This window comes from Leucopleurus acutus, assembly GCF_964270905.1.
Source record: "Leucopleurus acutus genome assembly, chromosome: 3".
Taxonomy (NCBI): domain Eukaryota; kingdom Metazoa; phylum Chordata; class Mammalia; order Artiodactyla; family Delphinidae; genus Leucopleurus; species Leucopleurus acutus.
The window spans coordinates 36,319,256-36,342,090 of NC_139145.1; positions in this window are offsets into that span (position 1 = coordinate 36,319,256).

Here is a 22,835-nt window from a genome sequence, read left to right on the forward strand (position 1 = left end):
GTGTTTATTTATTCCTCATTTACAATGTGCAAATGGTGAAGTGTTTGGGATACTATATTTTATGGGGAAGTCCTAAGGCAAAGTCCTAGTCCTAGACCTAGAGTAGGAGTCTTTGTATTTTTACCTCTAATCTTTAATTTGGTGTTAAGTGAATGGCTAAAAGGAAGAAGGAAAATGTGTTCAGTGAACCCTGGCTTTAATTTGGTTGGGGCTTCTCTGTTGTGCCATCTGACTTTGAAAGTGGTTGTTAAAGGTATCTGTCTTCCCATGAACTCTTATCATCAACTCTTCATCATCACTGGTATCCCAATTAGAAAAAAAAATCCAGAGCAGATGTCTGCCAATCCAGTTTTCAAGTTCATCTCTGTTGTAGCAGTGAGCAGGCCTTCTCTTCCTGTCAATCACCTTTTGTAACCTGAAGAAAAGAGAGTTGCTGACTGACACCAAGGAGAATTTCTTTACATTCCATTCTCAGTATCCATGGGGCTCTGGGATTTGAGACTATCAAATTAGTGTCAATTTGAGACATTTCTGAGAGAAGGAGGAAAAAAAATTGGATATTACCTGAATTCATCTTCCATGTGGCCCATCGCTAACATCCAATCATAGAGGCTGTCAGTCACAGAGAAACGCATTATATTTCAATGACTGGGTATCTCTTTAATTATAGAAATGAATAATCCAGCTCCCCCAGCCCTCTTCTTAACAGGTGCAGCCCATGAAATGAAAGGCTTGAACCTAAAGGATCAACACAAACAGAATTTGCAGCAATTTCTATTACTAGTTTCTTTTCTATTGTCTGAACGCAATATTTTCTTACTGACAGAGGAAATGAATGAGGTCTGAAAACACTTTTCTAAGCTTCAGTGGCATTTAACGGCATTCGCTTCACCTTCTCAGGTTTTGTGGTTGTGAACAGCATCAGAAATTGATGATCTTTTCTTTAAAGATGTATATCATTTAAAAAATCTTCCCAAAATATAAAAATGTGATGAACATTAAGGGTTTTGAGCTTTCATAGAAGTAGCAAACATTGTTATAATATTCACTTTGAATTTAAAAATATTTTTATCTTTTTATTGATCATTCTTAAAATTATTTTGTGGTAACTTTGGATAGACATATACCCAGAATATTTAGAGTCAAATAAATTGATTTTTACACTTTGTAAATTTTAGATTCTTCCTGGTGAGTATAAAGTACTTACTTAACCCAGTTCTCAGCACTTACAAATTACTCAGTTAATGATAAGCAATCATTACTGTTACTGTCATGGTGACTTCTCTACTATTATAGCCTTGCTTCAGTCAATAATATGTTGAGCACCTACTATGCACAACATTGTGAAAAATACAAAGGTCAATCATGCTCAGATACTGACTGGGCTTAAAGTAATGGCTAATAATGGAAATAAGTACAATAAAAAATAGAAAGTAATGACTGTAGTGAGAGAGGCATAAATAAAGTCCTTTGAAAGTTTAGAAGCATGAGAAATAAATGCCGCCAGATAAAATCAGGGCAGGCTTCTGGTCAAAGTGACATTTATGCTTGCCCTTGGAGGGTAGGTACAATTCAGACATGTAAAAAAACCAGGGATGACCATTTTGAGAAGGGAGAATAAAATGAGAAAAATTACTATGATGATACAAGACATGTATATTGTAAAAGAAGGACAGAGTGAGAAGTGTTTGCCAACAGAGGTTGAGCATATACCATGGAGAGCTTTGAACATCTGGGTAAGGAGTTGGTGGGACTTTTGTTTACTTAACTAAATGGAATTCATGAATAAGGTTTTGGGGACAGGGAAGGATTATGATTAGAAATATTTGAAGAAAATTATTTTTTTTTTTTGCTGTACACGGGCCTCTTACTGTTGTGGCCTCTCCCGTTGCGGAGCACAGGCTCTGGACACAAAGGCTCAGCGGCCATGGCTCACGGGCCCAGCCACTCCGCGGCATGTGGGATCCTCCCGGACTGGGGCATGAACCCATGTCCTCTGCATCGGCAGGCGGACTCCCAACCACTGTGCCACCAGGGAAGCACAAGCAGATTAATCTGATTGCTATCCTTATGCTTTTACAGGATTGCAATTTCCTGTTAGCTTTCAGGCATGAGTATTTTTACTAATATATATATATTTTTCACCAAGATATATATATTCTATCTTAGTAAATAATAAATTATGTTTAATAAATATATTGGTAAATTATATGTATGATAAATTACATGTAAATATATAAGTATATATTAATTTATATAATTATAATTAGTGTATGTGTATATATATATGCATATATATATATATTCTGTCTGCAAGGAAGGAGAAGGTTAAACAAATACTCAAACACCTTCCAATAGTAGTACAAAAATGGCTTCTTATAAAGCTCAAATTGATATATATATACATATAAATATGTATATATTTATATTTTCTCAGTTTTTCATCTCTAATATTCATGGCACTTTGACTATGAAGGATCAGGAAACATTTAAGTAGTATACATAAATGATAAACATCTTCAGAATATACACCAATAAAAGTATTTCTATTTAGCTACCTTAATCTAAGAATCTCATGAACTTTTCTCTAAGCTTTTTAAAAATCTAATAGAAATTTAGAAAGAGCATTGTGAGGATTTGTAGTTTGTATTGAAGCACAAAGAAACCAAATCAAGTGCTAGTCTGAAGGAAATCCTTGTTTCCACAGAAATCTCATTCACACCTTATTAAATTATCTAAATCATATTCTATAATGATGAGTACCTTCATTCTGAATGTAGGCACATGCACCTGAGAAGTGCAAGAGATATTGATTCCATGGACACAGACCACTTTACTTCACACCCTTTCCTAACATTAAAATCCAGGGTATTCTATGTCCAGTCAATATTATTATTACATAATAACGACTGACCTTTTTGGTTAGCAGAGCCTTTTCACACTAATAAACCCATGCTTTCCTGATGAATCAAGCCCCTTTTGGCTTGAAATGATGCATAAATAATCAGTAGATAATTTTAGGCTGATTGACTGCTGCTACTAATTGAGTCAGGTCAATTTTAAAAAGTCATTCTTCTAAATAGATTGACCAAAGAGGGTGAGGAATATTTATTTAGGTCCTAAGCACTTTTTAAAATTATTGATAATATCTTTTTCCTTAGCTAAATAACTGATTGCAAGGAAGGTAAATATTTCATATGTAAATACCCCTCAAGCTAGGCACCCTAGGTAACTGAGAGAAACATGGAGGAAATCACAAAACTATTTTATTATATTTTAGGAAATTCCTTAACTAATTTGGGTGAAGTCTTAGGTATGAATGTGCATCCCTGAAAAAATGAGTTCTCTTTAATTATAGGCATTTTGGATTTATGTCTGCACTGTGTAGAGTTACCTTCCATTAAACGCTAAGATGATAATATATAAAGCTCCCAGAATTTGGAGGGATTAGGCAGGGACTGTCAATTCAAGCAGAGAATTTGATCTAAATTCTAAAAGATTAAAAAGTTGAAAACTGACAGGAAGGCTAATGTTTTCATTATGATATGTTTATTCTGTAGCATGGAAGATATATCTTTTACAGATTATAAAAATATTCCAAAAAAATCCCATTAAGGTAGTTAGACCAAGATAGTTCTGCGACCATTTACATTACATAAAACGAAAAGAAAACAAAAAAGAAATCATGTGTTGATAAACATTTTCTATACTTTCTCTGACAATGTTTTATAGAATTTAGACCTATAAGATAAAAAATTTCAAGAAAATTTTAGAACTCTGATAATGAGTTTAACTATATGTAAATAGGTTATAGCACATAAATTACTACTTGTATATTATTTAAATAAGTGTCCTTTTGTGAACTGGTCAAAGTTTTTAAAAAAGGGAAAAATGAAGCACTAATTCTTCCCATATTACAAATATGAGTAGAAAAGTCATTCAGTACAATTCCTGTTTCCAATTTAGATGAAGGAAAGAATGTCAGTGATTCAATTAATAGAGGAAATTAACCTAACAGACCGTGGTCAGCAGTAGGAATGTGGGCATTTCTGGGCTCTATTTTATGCAGAAATGCTTACCCACAAGTTGGGATTTGAATTGCTCACTAAATGATCCTCATATATCCCCAAAATACTTCATATTAACCTGACGGTCTGAAATTCCATTCTGGGAGATTGGCTTTCTCTGCCTCTCTTTTCTTAACACAGTTGTTCTGTTAAATTCACAATGTAACTTACAAAGAGTCATATTAAATGAATTTGTGTTATGACCATATTAATACTTTGAGGTACATGGGATTTTCCTTTTTTTTTTTTTTTTAACATAAAAGATGGAATGATTATGGGCCCTGCCAATAAAATCAGGACTATGTCAGAGGCTAAACTGAATGTAAGAGAGGAACCAAGGAGACCTCGTGGGCAGAAATGATGTTGATTGTGTCAGGAGATATAATAAACTCAAATGTCTTTGGAGGCTATTAAAATAATAACATGTGACTTACCGGGGTGTATCACAGTAGGGAGTGGTTGTGTGGGAATGCAGCATGAATGCCTTCCCAAAGCATTAAAAAATCTTTTTCTTAAACACTGTGCTGGTCAAATACAATAGGTCAAGGACAGATTGGTTAAGAAAGCTAAGGGTCCTTTGCCAGAGTATTATCTCTAAACTTAATATTTTGAAGTAGCAGAGATTTAAATGATGTGGAAATTAAAAACCATTCTTCAATTTTGAGATATCATCCAAGCCATCTGGAAATATCTGGGGGACTGGCAGAATAGTATAATATTAAAGGTTTCCAGCACCGTATGACCTTACACAATTTATTTATACTCTCTGAGCCTTCCTCTCTTCGTCCGGAAGGTGAGGATAAAAGCAGTACCCAAACAGGGATTTAATGAGATAAGGTACACAGAGCCTGGTACAGAACTCAAAAAGTTAGCTACTGACTGTTACTTTATTGTTCTTGAAAAAAAATATGTGAATATATGAACTGCTAATTCAGGGCAATCAGACCTTGACACAGACTTTGAAAAACTCATTTCATTCTAAAGATTATGCACTATTAAATCATCTAATCTACAGTGAAATTCAGTAGGAAGACAGTACATGGCAGGTCACTCTCACCTCTGCCCTGGAACACAGTCATGGTGAGTATTGGCTGTAGACTTATCGGGTCCTTGAATACAGGTCGTGATTCTCAAAGCTTTATTCCTGCAGGCCACTAGCTAGTTACGTGGGCTTGCCTGACATTTGTTTCATCTACGTTTCCTTTAAACAAGAGGAAAGCTCTACTTTGTTTTAAAGATTGAGACCCAGTACAATATATGACATGCATGAGAAGTAGAGTTTGGTAGGGTAAAATATCCCCCAAATTGTGAATCAGTAATTTTGTGTGTGTTTTATGTGTTTAATAATGGATTTAATTATTTATTGTCATACATCTCTAATCATTGCAACCCAGTGATGTAAACAAAAATAATTCCTTAGGTCCTGGCCTATTTTGCCAGTGATAAATTTCCTAGACAAAGTATTTCATTTTTCTTTATAGTATAATTGGTTTCACAGTCTTCTACAAAGCTTAGGGTTCACAGAATCAGTCTTCCTTTGTGTTGCCATTTTGAGGTGGAGTGAGATACATAGGCCTCAGGGGAAATCATATCTTAGGAGGGAGGGTTGAGAGAACATGTACAGCTTTAATTTAAGTTTTTTTTTTTCTGATAGAATATGTGACATATTAGAATTTGCCTTGGGTTCAATTTGGGTCATCTTATTTTTAGATAAAGTAGAGCACCCTTCTGAAAGAGGGTCCTAATGGGGCAGAATTCCTTACATAATTGAATCTCCAGAAACTGGTTACAATTAATTCATTCACTCATTCATTCAGTGATTCATTCACTCACTCACTTAATATATAGTTATGTAATTACACTATGCTGGACATCACACAATACAGGAACTAGGAATACATAAATAAAATGTAGCTTCTATCCTCATGGAGTTCAGTTAGTTGAGGACGACAAAACATAGTCTACAAATTGCAGTTGTTTGGTACATGCTCTGAGAAAGATGTGCTAAAAAAACTGAATGAACAAAGAAGTTTTCCCATTAAGTTGATGCCTAGGCTGAATCATAAAGGAGTGTAGTGTGAAGGTGAAATTTTACTAATATAATATAGCTTTGTGCCTTTCAGACCAATGGAAGGATTGCACTTCTGTGCCCACTGTGAAGTTAGGCATGGGAATGCACCTGAGTTGGTCAATGAAATATAAGTGGGGTTGATGTATGTGTATCACTTCCAAGCAGTGGGTTTAAGAACCACTTAAACTGCAGACACACAGGTTTGTACGTAGCCTCCATCTGCCTAGGTACCTGAGAGGCTATAATGAATAGTACCACACCGGCTGACTAAGTTGTGCACGTGCCTTATATTGTGTTAAACTACGATGATTGATAGAAAAACTGTGGGGTGGAGATTGGAGGTGAGATATTAGTATTTGAGGCAGATGTTAAAAGATGTGGAAAAGAACTAACTTGGTAGTAGTGGAGAACATGTCAGAGAGTAGCAGAAGATGCTAGAGAGGTAGGTGGAACAGGATCTTAAAGGACATTGTATGTCTTGCTAAGGAGTCTTGGACTATTGACATATTCTAAGCAGGGGAGTGGCATAATCTGTTTCGTATTTTAGCAAGGTGATTCTGGCAGCAGAGCAGGAGGTGAATTGAAAGGACAGGCTGTAAGTCAAGAATGCTGCCACAACCCAGGTAAAAATGATGATTTTCTGAACTAAGGTAGTTGTGATAGCAGTAAATAAGAAGGAATCAATGAAATAAACAAGATTTTGTGATTGAGTGTATGCATGGAGAGTGTGGGAAATGAAGTTACCCTGGACCACTTTCAGGTTTCTAAATTAGGTGGTTGGGAAAAAGGTAGTGTTACTTTACAGATGTTGTGAATAGCCAAGGAGAATCAGTTCACAGAGCAAAGTTTAAATGTGTACGTGCTGTATTTAATAAGACTGAACGTCCAGGATGGATAAGCAGGACGGAAGAACAGATCTACAGCTCAGAATCAGGGCTGAGGTAAATATTTGAGAATCTACCCATTGACAATGAGGAGAAGTGTAAGGAGAAGAAAAGTGGTTCAAGGGTAGAAACCTGAGATGAATACATTGTCATTTTTAGGACCAAAAAACCCCCACAAAAACAGAAGTTTTATATGACAGTCAATTGACACATCCACTTTTGATTTTTCTTAGCAAAACAAACCCTTTATTGAAACATCAGTAAAATAACAAAATTCCAGTATTTAAGTCAGGAGAGTGAAATACCATGGAAAATAGAAATATAAGAAAAATAAATTCTAGGCATTTTTTAGATTACATAATGATTCTCTATTATTTTCTCTTTTTTATTAGGTATTGATTAATTATATAAAATTTATTTTGAACCTGTGTATTAGGCAATACATTATATTGTAGATATAGACTTTGAGATGAATAAAATAAACATGACTGCTGCCTCTATTAAACATATATCTAGGTGGGTGCATGGTTGGGGAAGGTAGAAAAGAGATGATAAAGTCACAGTGATCATACAAATAAACAGAATATCATAGCTGTGAAATTCTAGGGAAGGTTATCTTAAGGAGACTCAGAAGTTTTATCTGTGATTGAGATGGGCTCTCTGCTCTATTCCTAAGTGGGCCCTTTTATCGTTAGAAGGAGCTTGGAACAGGGAGAGCTGTCCAAGAAGTCAGCTGCTGTACTACTTGGGATGTTTCAATCCCAAGTTTACTCACACAGGTTTTTGGGAGGACAGGCTTTTTCCCTTTGTGTGTCCATTATGCTTTCTAGTCATAACAATAGGTTGAACAAATGCAAAAAATGTGTGGGTATAACATGTTTATTATCAATAATATCTAATCAAATCACTAAAAGAAATATTTTTTCTGTGAACAGGTGTATTTTTTCCTCAAATGCTCCTTGTTATTTTATGCACTACAACTCAAATTCTTTTCTTTGTGAACTTATTTGTGAGGTACATTTCCCTCCCAAACTCTTCCCCAGATCTTTCTCCTAAGTAAAGCTAACTAGGGTGACTTTAATTATTAATTATGGGTTTCATTGCAAGTGCTTATTCTCTACTGTAATATTATTACTTAAGGGTACAGCTCCTATTACCAAGACAACAGAAGGTGACATGTGCACAGTTAAGCCTTTACTTAAATAGTCACTCTTTAATAAAATGTCCACTGTCTTCTTTTTGCTCCTCCTGGAGATGAAATAATGCAAAATATTCCATTCATATTGTATGTTCCAATAGAATATACATTTTCCCCCTTCTCCCTACATTGTCTGTGTTTTCAAATGATCTTACTCATATTAATGTTCTTTTTATAATTAAGTAACTTATTTTTTTCCTACAACTCTGAGTTCTTCTACTCTTCCAATTAAAAGATTTGCTGTGTTCCAGACTGATCATGTAATAGTCACCACTGAATTTGGGGTTACAAATATCATTAAAAAAACACTAACATACATAACTACTTCCTTTTTCTTTTTTCAATCAACCGAGTTACCCTGTGTAGATTATTTCTTTAGGGGACGTTGTTATTAATTGTGATGGACATATTTTGGGTTTTAGTGACTCATTGTCACTACTTTGGATCACAGCACTGATTTTAGTGGGGAGGATTACCTTGTACCCCTCTGCGTAGTCTTGAGGGGACTGTACCTCAGGGTAATATTACAGTAAAGTGCCTTCCTAATATGTCTAAAGTCAGTTGAAATACCTTCTTCCAGGGGCTAATGCCAGCTGAAAAAGAACATGTCCCACTCATACCCCGCAATTGCATTAAAAAAAAAAAACAGCTTTATTGATATATGATTCACTTATCATAAAATACACCTTTAAGCATACAATTCAGAGGTTTTAATATATTCACATAATTTTGCAACCATCATCACTAACTAATTTTAGAACATTTTCATCCCTCCTGAATGAAATCCTCAAACCACCCCTTAGCAGTTTGCTGTCAATTCCTTTCTCCCCACCACCCTCTGGCAACTACTAATCTACTTTCTGCCTCTATGTATCTGCCTATTAAGGGTATTTCCTACTATATGTGATCTTTTATGACTGGCTCCTTTCATTTAGCATGTTTTCAAGATTCATCCATGTTATAACATTTGCCATTACTTTACACTCTTCTATTGGTGAATGGTATTCCGTTGTATGGATGTTCCACTTTTCTTCATCCATTCATCAGTTGATGGACATTTGGGTTATTTCCACTTATTGAATATTACAGATGCTGCTGCTATGAACATTTCTATATAAGTTTTAGTATAGACATGTGTTTTCATTTCTCTTGGGTATATACCTAAGGGTGGAATTGCTGGACCATATGACAGCTATAGTTTAACCCTTGGAGGAACTACCAAAGTTTTCCAGAGTGGCTGCACCATTTGACATACCAGCCAGCAACAGGTGAAGATTCCATTTTCTCCACAACATTGCCAGTGCTTGCTATACTTTTGACAGTAGCAGTCCTAGTGTGTGTGAAGTGGAATCTCCTTGAGGTTTTGATTTGCATTTCCTTGATGGCTAATGATGCTGAGGATCTTTTCATATACTTACTTTCCCTTTGTGTATCTTTGGAGAAATGTCTATTAAAATCACTTGCCCAGTTTTTAGTTGGATTTATTTATCTTTTAGTTGTTGAGCTGCAAGTATTCTTTATGTACTTTGGACATGAATCCTTAACAGATATATGATTTTCTCCAATTTTCTGGGTTATACTCTTAACTTGTTGCTGTTCTTTTCAACTCAAAAACTTTTAATATTGATTACGTCCAAATTATCTGTTTTTTCTTTCGCTCTTTGCACTTTTGCTGTCATACCTAAGAAGCCATTGCCTAACCTAAGATCACAGAGATTTATAAAGATGTTTTCTCTTAAGAGTTTTATAATTTTCTCTTTTAAATTTAGGACTTTGGTGCATTTTGAGATAATATGTGTGTATGGCCTATGTTAGGCATGCAGCTTTATACTTTGCATGTGCATATTCAAGTTGTCCAAACACTATTGTTTTTTAAAAAAACCCAACAAACCCCATGATTCTTTCCCAATTAGTTTTCTTGGCATCATTGTCAAAAACCAATTGACTATAAATGGGAGGGTTTATTTCTGAACACTTGATACTATTTCATGACCTATATGTCTATACATATGCCAGTAACACTCTGTCTTGATTACTATAGCTTTGTAGACAATTTTGAAATTGGGAAGTGTGAGTCATCCACCTTTCTTGTTTTTCTGGAAGATTGTTTTGTCTTTGGGCTTCCTTGCATTTCCATACAAATTTTAGGATAAGCTAGACATCTGTAAAAAAATTTGATGGTAAATATTTTGAATCTGAAAATTAATTTGGAGAGTATTGTCAGCTTAACAACATTAAACCTTATGAGTCATAATCATGGGATGTTTTTCCATGTATTTAGGTCCTTGTTAAGATTTTTCATAATATTTTGTGGGGTTTTGTTAAGTATACAATTTTGGTTTTGGTTTTGTTAAGTATACAATTTTTTGTACTTAAATTCCTAAGTATTTTATTCTTTTTGATGCTATTATAAATAGAATTTTTAAAATTCATTTTTGGATATTCCATTGCTAGTATATAGAAATGCTATTAAGTTTCTATGTTTTTGTTTTTTGTTTTTTTTTTTACCCTGCAACCTTCCTCAACTTAGTTTTTAGTTCCAATAGCAATTTAGTGAGTTCCTTAGGATTTTCTATAAACAAAATCATGTAATCTGCAAACTGAGTTTTACTTCTTCCTTTCTGATCTGGATGCCTTTTATTTCTTTTTCTTTCTTAGTTGGTCATGATAGAATCTTCTGTACAATGTAGGACAGGAGTGGTGAGAATAGACATTGTTCTCTTGTTCTTGATCTTTGGTGGAAAGCATTCAGTCTGTCACCACTAAGTATAATGTTAGCTGTATTTTGTTTTTTGTTTGTTTGTTTGTTTTTGGTAGATGCTTTTTAGGTTCAAATTCCCCTCTATCCCTAGTTTGTTGAGAGTGTTTATCATGAAAGGGTAATCGATTTTCCCAATGCTTTTTCTGAATGTATTAAAGTGATTCTGTTGTTTATGTCTTTTATACTGTTAACATAGTGTATTACATTGATTGACTTTTCAGGTGCTAAACCAACATTACACTCATGGGATATATTCTAATTGGTCAGAGTTTATAATTGTTTTTATATTTGCTGAATTTGGTTTGCCAGTATTTTCTTGAGGACTTTTGCATCTATATTCAAAGGGGATATTAGTTGATACTTATAATGTCTCTGTCTGGTTCTAGTATTAGGGTCTCATAGAATGAATTGGGAACTTTTTTTTTTCTATTTTATGGAAGATTTGTGGAAGATTGGTATTATTTCTTCTTTAACTGTCTAGTAGAATTCACTAGTAGGCTATTTCGGCTTGAGATTTTCTTAGAAGTGTTTTGATGAGTAACTCAACTTTTTTACATTTATAGACCTATTGATTCAGAACTTCTATTTATTCTTGAGTTAGTTTCAGTAGTTTCTGTCTTTCTCAGAAGTTGTCAATTTCTTGTAGGCTATCTAATTTATTGGAAAACACTTTTTCATAGCATTTTTTTATAATAATATTTGCTGGCATTTATGTCCCCTTTTTTAATCCACAAGTTTAGTAATTCAATTCTTCTCATTTTCATTGCTCAGTCTAGCTAAAGATTTGAAAATTTTATTACTCTATTTAAAGAATGGTTTCGGTTTTGTTGATTTTCTCTGTTATTTTCTCTACCTCATTTATTTCATCCCTAATCTTTATGATTTCCTTCCATTTTCCCTGGGTTTAGTTTGCTCTTATTTTTCTAGTTCCTCAAAGTAAAAGATTAGTTTAAAATGTGATACCTTTCTCCTTTTTTTAATATAGGCATGTACATCTACAAATTTCCCTCTAGGAATTGCTTTAGCTAAATCCCAGGACTTTGGTATGCTGTGTTTTGCTTTCATTTATCACAAGGTATTGACATTTTCCAACGTGATTTCTTCTTTCACCCATTAGTTATATAAGATTATGTTGTCTAATTTTGGCATATTACTGAGTTTTCCAAAGTTCCTTCTGTTATTGACTTCTAATTTTATTCCATTGTGATAAGAAAACATATACTGTATGATTAAATTTTCTGATTCACTGTGGATTGTTTTATGACCTAACATATAATGTTTACTGGACAATGTTTGATGTTCATTTAAGAAGAATATGTATTTTGCCATTGTTGAATGGAGTGTTCTAGAGATGTCTCTTAGGTCTAAATAATTCATAGTGTGGTTCAAGTCCCTTATTCCTTCATTAACCTGCTGCCTACTTGTTCTATTCATTTTTTTTGTTTGTTCTTAATGTACAAGTTATTTATCAGCTCATTTTTTTAACATCTTTATTGGAATATAATTGCTTTACAATTGTGTGTTAGTTTCTGCTTTACAACAGAGTGAATCAGTTATACATATACATATGTTCCCATCTCTCTTCCCACTTGCATCTCCCTCCCTCCCACCCTCCCTACCCGACCCCTCTAGGTGGTCACAAACCACCTAGCTGATCTTGTGCTGTGCGGCTGCTTCCCACTAGCTATCTACTTTACATTTGGTAGTGTATATATGTCCATGTCACTCTCTCACTTTGTCACAGCTTACCCTTCCCCCTCGCCATATCCTCAAGTCCATTCTCTAGTAGGTCTGTGTCTTTATTCCCATCTAGCCCCTAGGTTCTTCATGACTATTTTGTTTTCTTAGATTCCATGTATATGTGTTAGCATACGGTATTTGTTTTTCTGACTTACTTCACTCAGTATGACAGACTCTAGGTCCATCCACCTCACTACAAATAACTCAATTTCGTTTGTTTTTATGGCTGAGTAATATTCCATTGTATATATGTGCCACATCTTCTTTATCCACTCATCTGTCGATGGACACTTAGGTTGCTTCCATGTCCTGGCTATTGTAAATAGTGCTGCCGTGAACATTGTGGTACACGACTCTTTTTGAATTATGGTTTTCTCAGGGTATATGCCCAGTAGTGGGATTGCTGGGTCATATGGTAGTTCTATTTTCAGTTTTTTAAGGAACGTCCATACTGTTCTCCATAGTGGCTGTATCAATTTATATTCCCACCAACAGTGCAAGAGTGTTCCCTTTTCTCCACACCCTCTTCAGCATTTATTGTTTCTAGATTTTTTGATGATGGCCATTCTGACAGGTGTGAGAAGGTATCACATTGTCGTTTTGATTTGCATTTCTCTAATGATTAATGATGCTGAGCATTCTTTCATGTGTTGGCAGTCTGTATATCTTCTTTGGAAAAATGTCTGTTTAGGTCTTCTGCCCATTTTTGGATTGGGTTGTTCGTTTTTATGATATTGAGCTGCATGAGCTGCTTGTATATTTTGGAAATTAAACCTTTGTCAGTTGCTTCACATGCAAATTACTTCTTCTGAGGGTTATCCTTTCGTCTTGTTTATGTTTTCCTTTGCTGTACAAAAGCTTTTAAGTTGCATTGGGTACCATTTGTTTATTTTTGTTTTGATTTCCATTTCTCTAGGAGGTGTGTCAAAAAGGAACTTGCTGTGATTTATGTCATAGAGTGCTCTGCCTATGTTTTCCTCTAAGAGTTTTATAGTGTCTGGCCTTACATTTAGGTCTTTATTCCATTTTCAGTTTATTTTTGTGTATGGTGTGAGGGAGTGTTCTAATTTCATTCTTTTACATGTAGCTGTCCAGTTTTCCCAGCATCACTTATTGAAGAGGCTGTCCTTTCTCCACTGTATATTCTTGCTTCCTTTATCAAAGATAAGGTGACCATATGTGCGTGGGTATATCACTGGGCTTTCTATCCTGTTCCATTGATCTGTATTTCTGCTTTTGTGCCAGTACCATACTGTCTTGATTACTGTAGCTTTGTAGTATAGTCTGAAGTCACGGAGCCTGATTCCTCCAGCTCCATTTTTCATTCTCAAGATTGCTTTGGCTATTCAGGGTCTTTTGTGTTTCCATACAAATTGTGAAATTTTTTGTTCTAGTTCTGTGAAAAATGCCAGTGGTGGTTTGATAGGGATTGCGTTGAATCTGTAGATTGCTTTGGGTAGTAGAGTCATTTTTACAATATTGATTCTTCCAATCCAAGAACATGGTATAGCTCTCCATTCATTTGTATCATCTTTAATTTCTTTCATCAGTGTCTTATAATTTTCTGCATACAGGTCTTTTGTCTCCGTAGGCAGTTTTATTCCTATATATTTTATTATTTTGGTTGCAATGGTAAATGGGAGTGTTTTCTTGATTTCACTTTCAGATTTTTCATCGTTAGTGTATAGGAATGCCAGAGATTTCTGTGCATTAATTTTGTATCCTGCTACTTTACCAAATTCATTGATTAGCTCTAGTAGTTTTCTGCTAGCATCTTTAGGATTCTCTATGTATAGTATCATGTCATCTGCAAACAGTGACAGCTTTACTTCTTCTTTTCCGATTTGGATTCCTTTTATTTCTTTTTCGTCTCTGATTGCTGTGGCTAAAACTTCAAATACTTTGTTGAATAATAGTGGTGATGGGGGGCAACCTTGTCTTGTTCCTGATCTTAGTGGAAATGGTTTCTGTTTCTCACCATTGAGGACAATGTTGGCTGTGGGTTTGTCATATATGGCCTTTATTATGTTGAGGAAAGTTCCCTCTATGCCTACTTTCTGCAGGGTTTTTATCATAAATGGGTGTTGAATTTTGTCGAAAGCTTTCTCTGCATCTATTGAGATGATCATATGGTTTTTCTCCTTCAGTTTGTTAATAGGGTGTATCACATTGATTGAGTTGCATATATTGAAGAATCCTTGCATTCCTGGCATAAACTCTACTTGATCATGGTGTATGATCCTTTTAATGTGCTGTTGGATTCTGTTTGCTAGTAGTTTGTTGAGGATTTTTGCATCTATGTTCATCAGTGATATTGGCCTGTAGTTTTCTTTTTTTGTGGCATCTTTGTCTCGTTTTGGTATCAGGGTGAATGTGGCCTCATAGAATGAGTTTGGGAGTGTTCCTCCCTCTGCTATATTTTGGAAAAGTTTGAGAAGGATAGGTGTTAGCTCTTCTCTAAATGTTTGATAGAATTCACCTGTGAAGCCATCTGGTCCTGGGCTTTTGTTTGTTGGAAGATTTTAAATCACAGTTTCAATTTCAGTGCTTGTGATTGGTCTATTCGTATTTTCTATTTCTTCCTGGTTCAGTCTTGGCTCGTTGTGCATTTCTAAGAATTTGTCCATTTCTTCCAGGTTGTCCATTTTATTGGCATAGAGTTGCTTGTAGTAATCTCTCACGATCCTTTGTATTTGTGCAGTGTCAGTTGTTACTTCTCCTTTTTCATATCTAATTCTATTGATTTGAGTCTTCTCCCTTTTTTCTTGATGAGTCTGGCTAATGGTTTATCAATTTTGTATATCTTCTCAAAGAACCAGCTTTTAGTTTTATTGATCTTTGCTATCGTTTCCTTCATTTCTTTTTCATATATTTCTGATCTGATCTTTATGATTTCTTTCCTTCTGCTAACTTTGGGGTTTTTTTGTTCTTCTTTCTCTAATTGCTTCAGGTGCAAGGTTAGCTGGTTTATTTGAGATGATTCCTGTTTCTTAAGGTAGGATTGTATTGCTATAAATTTCCCTGTTAGAACTGCTTTTGCTGCATCCCATAGGTTTTGGGTTGCCATGTCTCCATTGTCATTTGTCTCTAGGTATTTTTTGATTTCCTCTTTGATTTCTTCAGTGATCACTTCGTTATTAAGTAGTGTATTTTTTAGCTTCCACGTGTTCGTAATTTTTACACATCTTTTCCTGTAATTGATATCTACTCGCGTAGCCTTGTGGTCGGAAAAGATACTTCATACAATTTCAATTTTCTTAAATTTACCAAGGCTTGATTTTTGACCCAAGATATGATCTATCCTGGAGAATGTTCCATGAGCACTTGAGAAGAATGTGTATTCTGTTATCCTATGAATATCAGTTAAGTCCATCTTGTTCAGTGTATCATTTAAAGCTTGTGTTTCCTTATTTGTTTTCATTTTGGATGATCTGTCCATTGGTGAAAGTGGGGTGTTAATGTCCCCTACTATGAATGTGTTACTGTCAATTTCCCCTTTTATGGCTGTTAGTATTTGCCTTATGTATGGAGGTGCTCCTATGGTGGGTGCATAAATATTTACAATTGTTATATCTTCTTCTTGGATCAATCCCTTGATCATTATGTAGTGTCCTTCTTTGTCTCTTGCAATAGTCTTTATTTTAAAGTCTATTTCGTCTGATGTGAGAATTGCTACTCCAGCTTTCTTTTGATTTCCATTTGCATGGAATATCTTTTTCCATCCCCTCACTTTCAGTCTGTATGTGTCTCTAAGTCTGAAGTGGGTCTCTTGTAGACAGTATATATATGGGTCTTGTTTTTGTATCCGTTCAGCCAGTTTGTGTCTTTTGGTGGGAGCATTTATTTCATTTACATTTAACGTAATTATCGATATGTATGTTCCTATTGCCATTTTCTTAATTGTTTTGAGTTTGTTATTGTAGGTCTTTTCCTTCTCTTGTGTTTCCTGTCTAAAGAAGTTCCTTTAGCATTTGTTGTAAAGCTGGTTTGGTGGTGCTGAATTCTCTTAGCTTTTGCTTGTCTGTAAAGATTTTAATTTCTTCATCAAATCTGAATGGGATCCTTGCTAGGTAGAGTAATCTTGGTTGTAGGTTTTCCTCCTTCAGCACTTTAAATATTTCCTGTCACTCCCTTCTGGCTTGCAGAGTTTCTGCTGAAAGATCAGCTGTTAACCTTATGGGGATTCCCTTGTGTGTTATTTGTTGTTTTTCCCTTGCTGCTTTTAATATGTTTTCTTTGCATTTAATTTTTGATAGTTTGATTAATATGTGTCTTGGTGTGTTTCTCCTTGGATTTATCCTGTATGGGACTCTCTGTGCTTCCTGGACTTGATTAACTATTTCCTTTGCCATATTAGGGAAGTTTTCAACCATAATCTCTTCAAATATTTTCTCAGTCACTTTCTTTTTATCTTCTTCTTCTGGGACCCTTATAATTCGAATGTTGGTGCATTTAATGTTGTCCCTGAGGTCTCTGATACTGTCTTCAGTTCTTTTCATTCTTTTTTCTTTATTCTGCTCTGCAGTAGTTATTTCCATTATTTTATATTCCAGGTCACTTATCCGTTCTTCTGCCTCAGTTATTCTGCTATTGATCCCTTCTAGAGAATTTTTAATTTCACTTATTGTGTTTTTCATTATGTTTATTTCCTCTTTAGTTCTTCTAGGTCCTTGTTGAACATTTCTTGTATTTTCTCTATTCTATTTTCAAGATTTTGGATCATCTTTACTCTCATTATTCTGAATTCTGTTTCAGGTAGACTGCTATGTTCCTCTTCATTTGTTAAGTCTGGTGGGTTTTTACCTTGCTCCTTCATCTGCTGTGTGTTTTTCTGTCTTCTCATTTTGCTTATCTTACTGTGTTTGCAGTCTCCTTTTTGCAGACTGCACGTTCGTAGTTCCCATTGTTTTTGGTGTCTGTCTCCACTGGCTAAGGTTTGTTCAGTGGGTTGTGTAGGCTTCCTGGTGGAGGGGACTAGAGCCTGTGTTCTGGTGGATGAGGCTGGATCTTGTCTTTCTGGTGGGCAGTTCCACGTCTGGTGGTGCGTTTTGGGTTGTCTGTGACCTTATTATGATTTTAGGCAGCCTCTCTGCTAATGGATGGGCCTGTGTTCCTGTCTTGCTATTTGTTTGGCATAGGTTGTCCAGCACTGTAGCTTGCCACTCTTTGAGTTGAGTTGGGTTTTGGTGTTGAGATTGAGGTCTCTGGGAGATTTTCGCTGTTTGCTATTACGTGGAGCTGCGAGGTCTTTTGTGGACCAGTGTCCTGAAGTTGGGTCTCCCACCTCAGAGGCACAGCACTGACTCCTGGCTGGAGCACCAAGAGCCTTTCATCCACACGGCTCAGAATAAAAGGGAGAAAAAATAGAAAGAAAGAGGATAAAGTAAGGTGAAATAAAGTAAAATAAAACAATTAAAATAAAAAAGTATTTAAAAATTTTTTTTAAAGTGAAAAAGAAAAGGACGGACAGAACCCTAGGACAAATGGTGAAAGCAAAGCTCTACAGACAAAATCACACACAGAAGCATATACATACACATTCACAAAAAGAGAAACAGGGGAAAAAAATAATATATCTTTTCTCCCAAAGTCCACCTCCTCACTTTGGGATGATTCGTTGTCTATTCAGGTATTCCACCAATGCAGAGTACATCAGGTTGATTGTGGAGCTTTAATCCGCTGTTTCTGAGGCTGCTGGGAGAGATTTCCCTTTCTCTTCTTTGTTCACACAGCTCCGGGGGTTCAGCTTTGGATTTGGACCTCCTTCTGTGTGTAGGTCGCCTGAGGGCATCTGTTCTTCGCTCAGACAGGACGGGGGCTCTGGCTCACTCAGGCCAGGGGGAGGGAGGGGTATGGATGTGGGGCAAGCCTGCGGTGGCAGAGGCCAACGTGACATTGCACCAGCCTGAGGCATGCCGTGCGTTCTCCCAGGGAAGTTGTCCCTGGATTACGGGACCCTGGCAGTGGCAGGCTGCAGAAGCTCCCGGGAGGGGAGGTGTGGATAGTGACCTGTGCTCGCACACAGGCTTCTTGGTGGCGGCAGCAGTAGCCTTAGTGTCTCATGCCCGTCTCCGGGGTCCGCGCTGTTAGCCGCGGCTCGTGCCCGTCACTGGAGCTCCTTTAAGCAGCGCTCTTAATCCCCTCTCCTTGCGCACCAGGAAACAAAGAGGCAAGAAAAAGTCTCTTGCTTCTTCAGCAGGTCCAGACCTTTTCCCGGAATCCCTCCCGGCTAGCCGTGGCGCACTAGCCCCCTTCAGGCTGTGTTCACGCCGTCAACCCCAGTCCTCTCCTTGCGATCCGACCGAAGCCCGAGCCTCAGCTTGCAGCCCTGCCTGCCCCGGCAGGTGAGCAGACAAGCCTCTTGGCCTGGTGAGTGCTGGTCGGCACCAATCCTCTGTGCGGGAATATTTCCACTTTGCTCTCCGCACCACTGTGGCTGCGCTCTCCTCCGCGACTCCGAAGCTTACCCCCTCCGCTACCCGCAGTCTCTGCCCGTGAAGGGGCTTCCTAGTGTGTGGAAACCTTTCCTGCTTCACAGCTCCCTCCCACTGGTGCAGGTCCTGTCCCTATCCTTTTGTCTCTGTTTATTCTTTTTTCTTTTGCCCTACCCAGGTACGTGGGGAGTTTCTTGCGTTTTGGGAGGTCTGAGGTCTTCTGCCAGCGTTCAGTAGGTGTTCTATAGGAGCAGTTCCACATGTAGATGTATTTCTGATGTATCTGTGGGGAGGAAGTTGATATCCGCGTCTTACTCTTCCGCCATCTTGAAGCCCCTCCCTCTCTATCCATTTTTTAAAGTAGCGTGTTGAAGTATCCAGCTACTGTTGTTGAGCCCTTTATTTCTCTGTCTCATATGGTCACATTTTTCATTTGATTTGAATCTCTCTTGTTAACTACAGATACATTTATAATTGTTGGTCTTCCTGACAGATTAGCTTTTTTATCATTATAAAATGTTTTTCTCTAGTAGCAATGTTTACTTTAAAGTCTGTTATGTCTAATATTAATATAGCAATTCTAGTTCTCTTTTGGTTATTCTTTGTATGGTACATATTTTTTCCATCTGTTTACTTTCAATTTACTTGTCTTTGAATACAAAATGTGTCACTTGCAGGTAGCAGTTAGTTGGATTATGGGTTTTTTCTTTATTCGTATACCTTTTAAAATCTCTGCCTTTTGATTAGAATGTATAATCCATTATGTTTAATAAAATTACTAATAAGATAGAATTTATAGTTGCCTTTTTTTTGTTGTTTTCTAAATGGTGTAGGTCTTTTTTTGTCCCTCTATTCCCCCATATTGCCCTCTATTGTGATAAATAGATATCTTCTGTAGCGTTTTAACTTATTTGTTGTTTATTATATTGTGTTTTAAAAGTTACGTTCTTTTTAGTGTTTGCCCCGGGAATTAAAGGTAATGTATTAACTTAAAGGAATCCAGTTTGGATTAATACAAACTAAATTCTAATAGTATACAAAAACTTTGCTCCAAAATAGCTGCTGTTTCTTGGTGTTATAATTTTCATACAAATTATGTCTTTGTATGATAGAAGCTCATCAATACAATTTTATTACTATTACTCTATACCCTAGACTGTTATATTTTAGATCAAATAGAAGAAAAAAGGAAATAAAAACACAGATACATTTATATTGTGCTTTATGTTTACTTATGCAGTTATCTTTCCCAGATTCTTTATTTTTCTGTGTGGATTCAAGTTACTGTCTAGTGTCCTTTCATTTCAGACTAAAGGACTTCCCTTTGTATTTCTTGTATGGCAGATTTGCTAGTAATAAAACCTTTCTCTTTTTTAAAAATTTTAATCTCAGAAACTCTTAAATTTTCTTGCATTCTATAAGGCTAGTTTTGCTGGATATAGAGTTCTTCATTGATAGTATTTTTCTTTCAGGGTTTTTAGTATGTTACCCCACTGCCTTTTGAGCTCCATGTTTTTTCATGAGAAGTCAGCTCTTAATTTTATTGAGGATCCTTGTATGTGATGCATCACTTTTACCTTCTTTCAAAATTCTCTGTCTTTTTCTTTCAGTAGCTGATTTTGCTGTAGCTAAATGTAGATCTTTTTGAGTTTGTCTTACTTGAAGTATTTTGAGCTTCTGGTATGTGTAGATTAATATTTTACATCAAATATGGGAAGTTTTAGGCTATTATTTCTTGAAATAGTCTTTCTGCTCCTTTTTCTCTCTCCTCTCCTTCTGGAACTCCTATTATGCATATGTTGGTATACTTAATGGTGTCCCACAAGTCTCCCACTATTTGCCAGGGAGCTCTGTGTGTGTGATCACACTTTCAAAGCTCCAGCAGTTTAAAATTCTGCCTTACCCTACACTTTCTGCAAATGCAGAGCTCAACGCCAGCCAGAGGTAATATATTAGGGTCTTGATTGTTTTTTCCTAGGCACATACTCCACTGTGCAAATGTGTGGCCTTCTACATCCCCATGGAGATGTTTGAGATTTTCAAAGTCACTTATGGGCATCTCATTCCTCAGACTTTTATGTATTTTGGCCAACCTCTTTTGTTTAAATTTTAATTTTATTGGCATATAGTCGATTTACAATGTTGTGTTACTTTTGGGTGTACAGCAAAGTGAGTCAGTTATACCTCCACATACATTTATTCCTTTTTAGATTTTTTTCTCTTATAGGTTATCACAGAATATTGAGTAGAGTTCCCTGTGCTATACAGTATGTGCTTGTTGGTTATCTATTTTATATATAGTAGTGTGTATATGTTCATCCCAAGCTCCTGATTTACCCCTCCCCCCGCAATGTTTCCCTTTTGGTAACCATAAGTTTGTTTTAGAAATCCGTGAGTCTGTTTCTGTTTTGTAAATAAGTTCATTTGTATCATTTTATTAGGTTCCATATATAAGTGATATCATATGACATTTTCTTGGCTACTGTAAATAGTGGTGCAGTGAACATTGGGGTGCATGTATCTTTTCGAATTATGTTTTTTTTCTGGATATATGTCCAGGAGTGTGATTCCTCGATCATATGGTAGTTCTGCTTTTAGGTTTTTTTGTTTGTTTGTTTGTTTTTGTTTTTTTTTGCGGTACACGGGCCTCTCACTGTTGTGGCCTCTCCCGTTGCGGAGCACAGGCTCTAGATGCGCAGGCTCAGCAGCCATGGCTCACGGGCCCAGCCGCTCCGTGGCATGTGGGATCTTCCCGGACTGGGGCACGAACCTGTGTCCCCTGCATCGGCAGGTGAACTCTCAACCACTGTGCCACCAGGGAAGCCCTGCTTTTAGTTTTTTAAGGAACCTCCATACAGTTCTCCATAGTGGTCGTACCAATTTACATTCCCACCAACAGTGTAGGAGGGTTCCCTTTTCTCCCCACCCTCTCCAGCATTTATTGTTTCTAGACTTTTTCATGATGGCCATTCTGAGTGGTGTGAGGTGATACCTCTTTGTAGTTTTGATTTGCATTTCTCTGATAATTAGTGATGTTGAGCATCTTTTCATGTACTTTCTGGCCATCTCTATGTCTTCTTTGGAGAAATGTCTATTTAGATCTTCTGCCCATTTTTTGATTGGGTTGTTTGTTTTTTTGACAGAGCTGCATGAGCTGTTTTTATATTTTGGAGATTAATCCCTTGTTGGTCACATCATTTGCAAATATTTTCTCCCATTCTGTGGGTTGTCTTTTTGTTTTGGTTTCCTTTGCTGTGCAAAAGCTTTTAAGTTTGATTAGGTCTCATTTGCTTATTTTTATTTTCTTTAGGAGGTGGATCAAAAAAGATATTGTTGCAATTTATGTCAAAGGGTGTTCTGCCAGTGTTTTCTTGTGAGAATATTATAGTGTCTGACCTTACATTTAGGTCTTTGATGCATTTTGAGTTTATTTTTGTGTATGGTATTAGAGAATGTTCTAATTTCATTCTTTTATGTGTAGCTGTGCAGTTTTCCCACCACCACTTATTGAAGAGACTTTCTTTTCTCCATTGTATATTCTTGCCTCCTTTCATAGATTAATTGACGATAGGTGCATGGGTTTATTTCTGGGCTTTCTATTCTGTTCCATTGATCTATATTTCTATTTTTGTGCCAGTACAATACTGTTTTGATTATTGTAGCTTTGTAATATAGTTTGA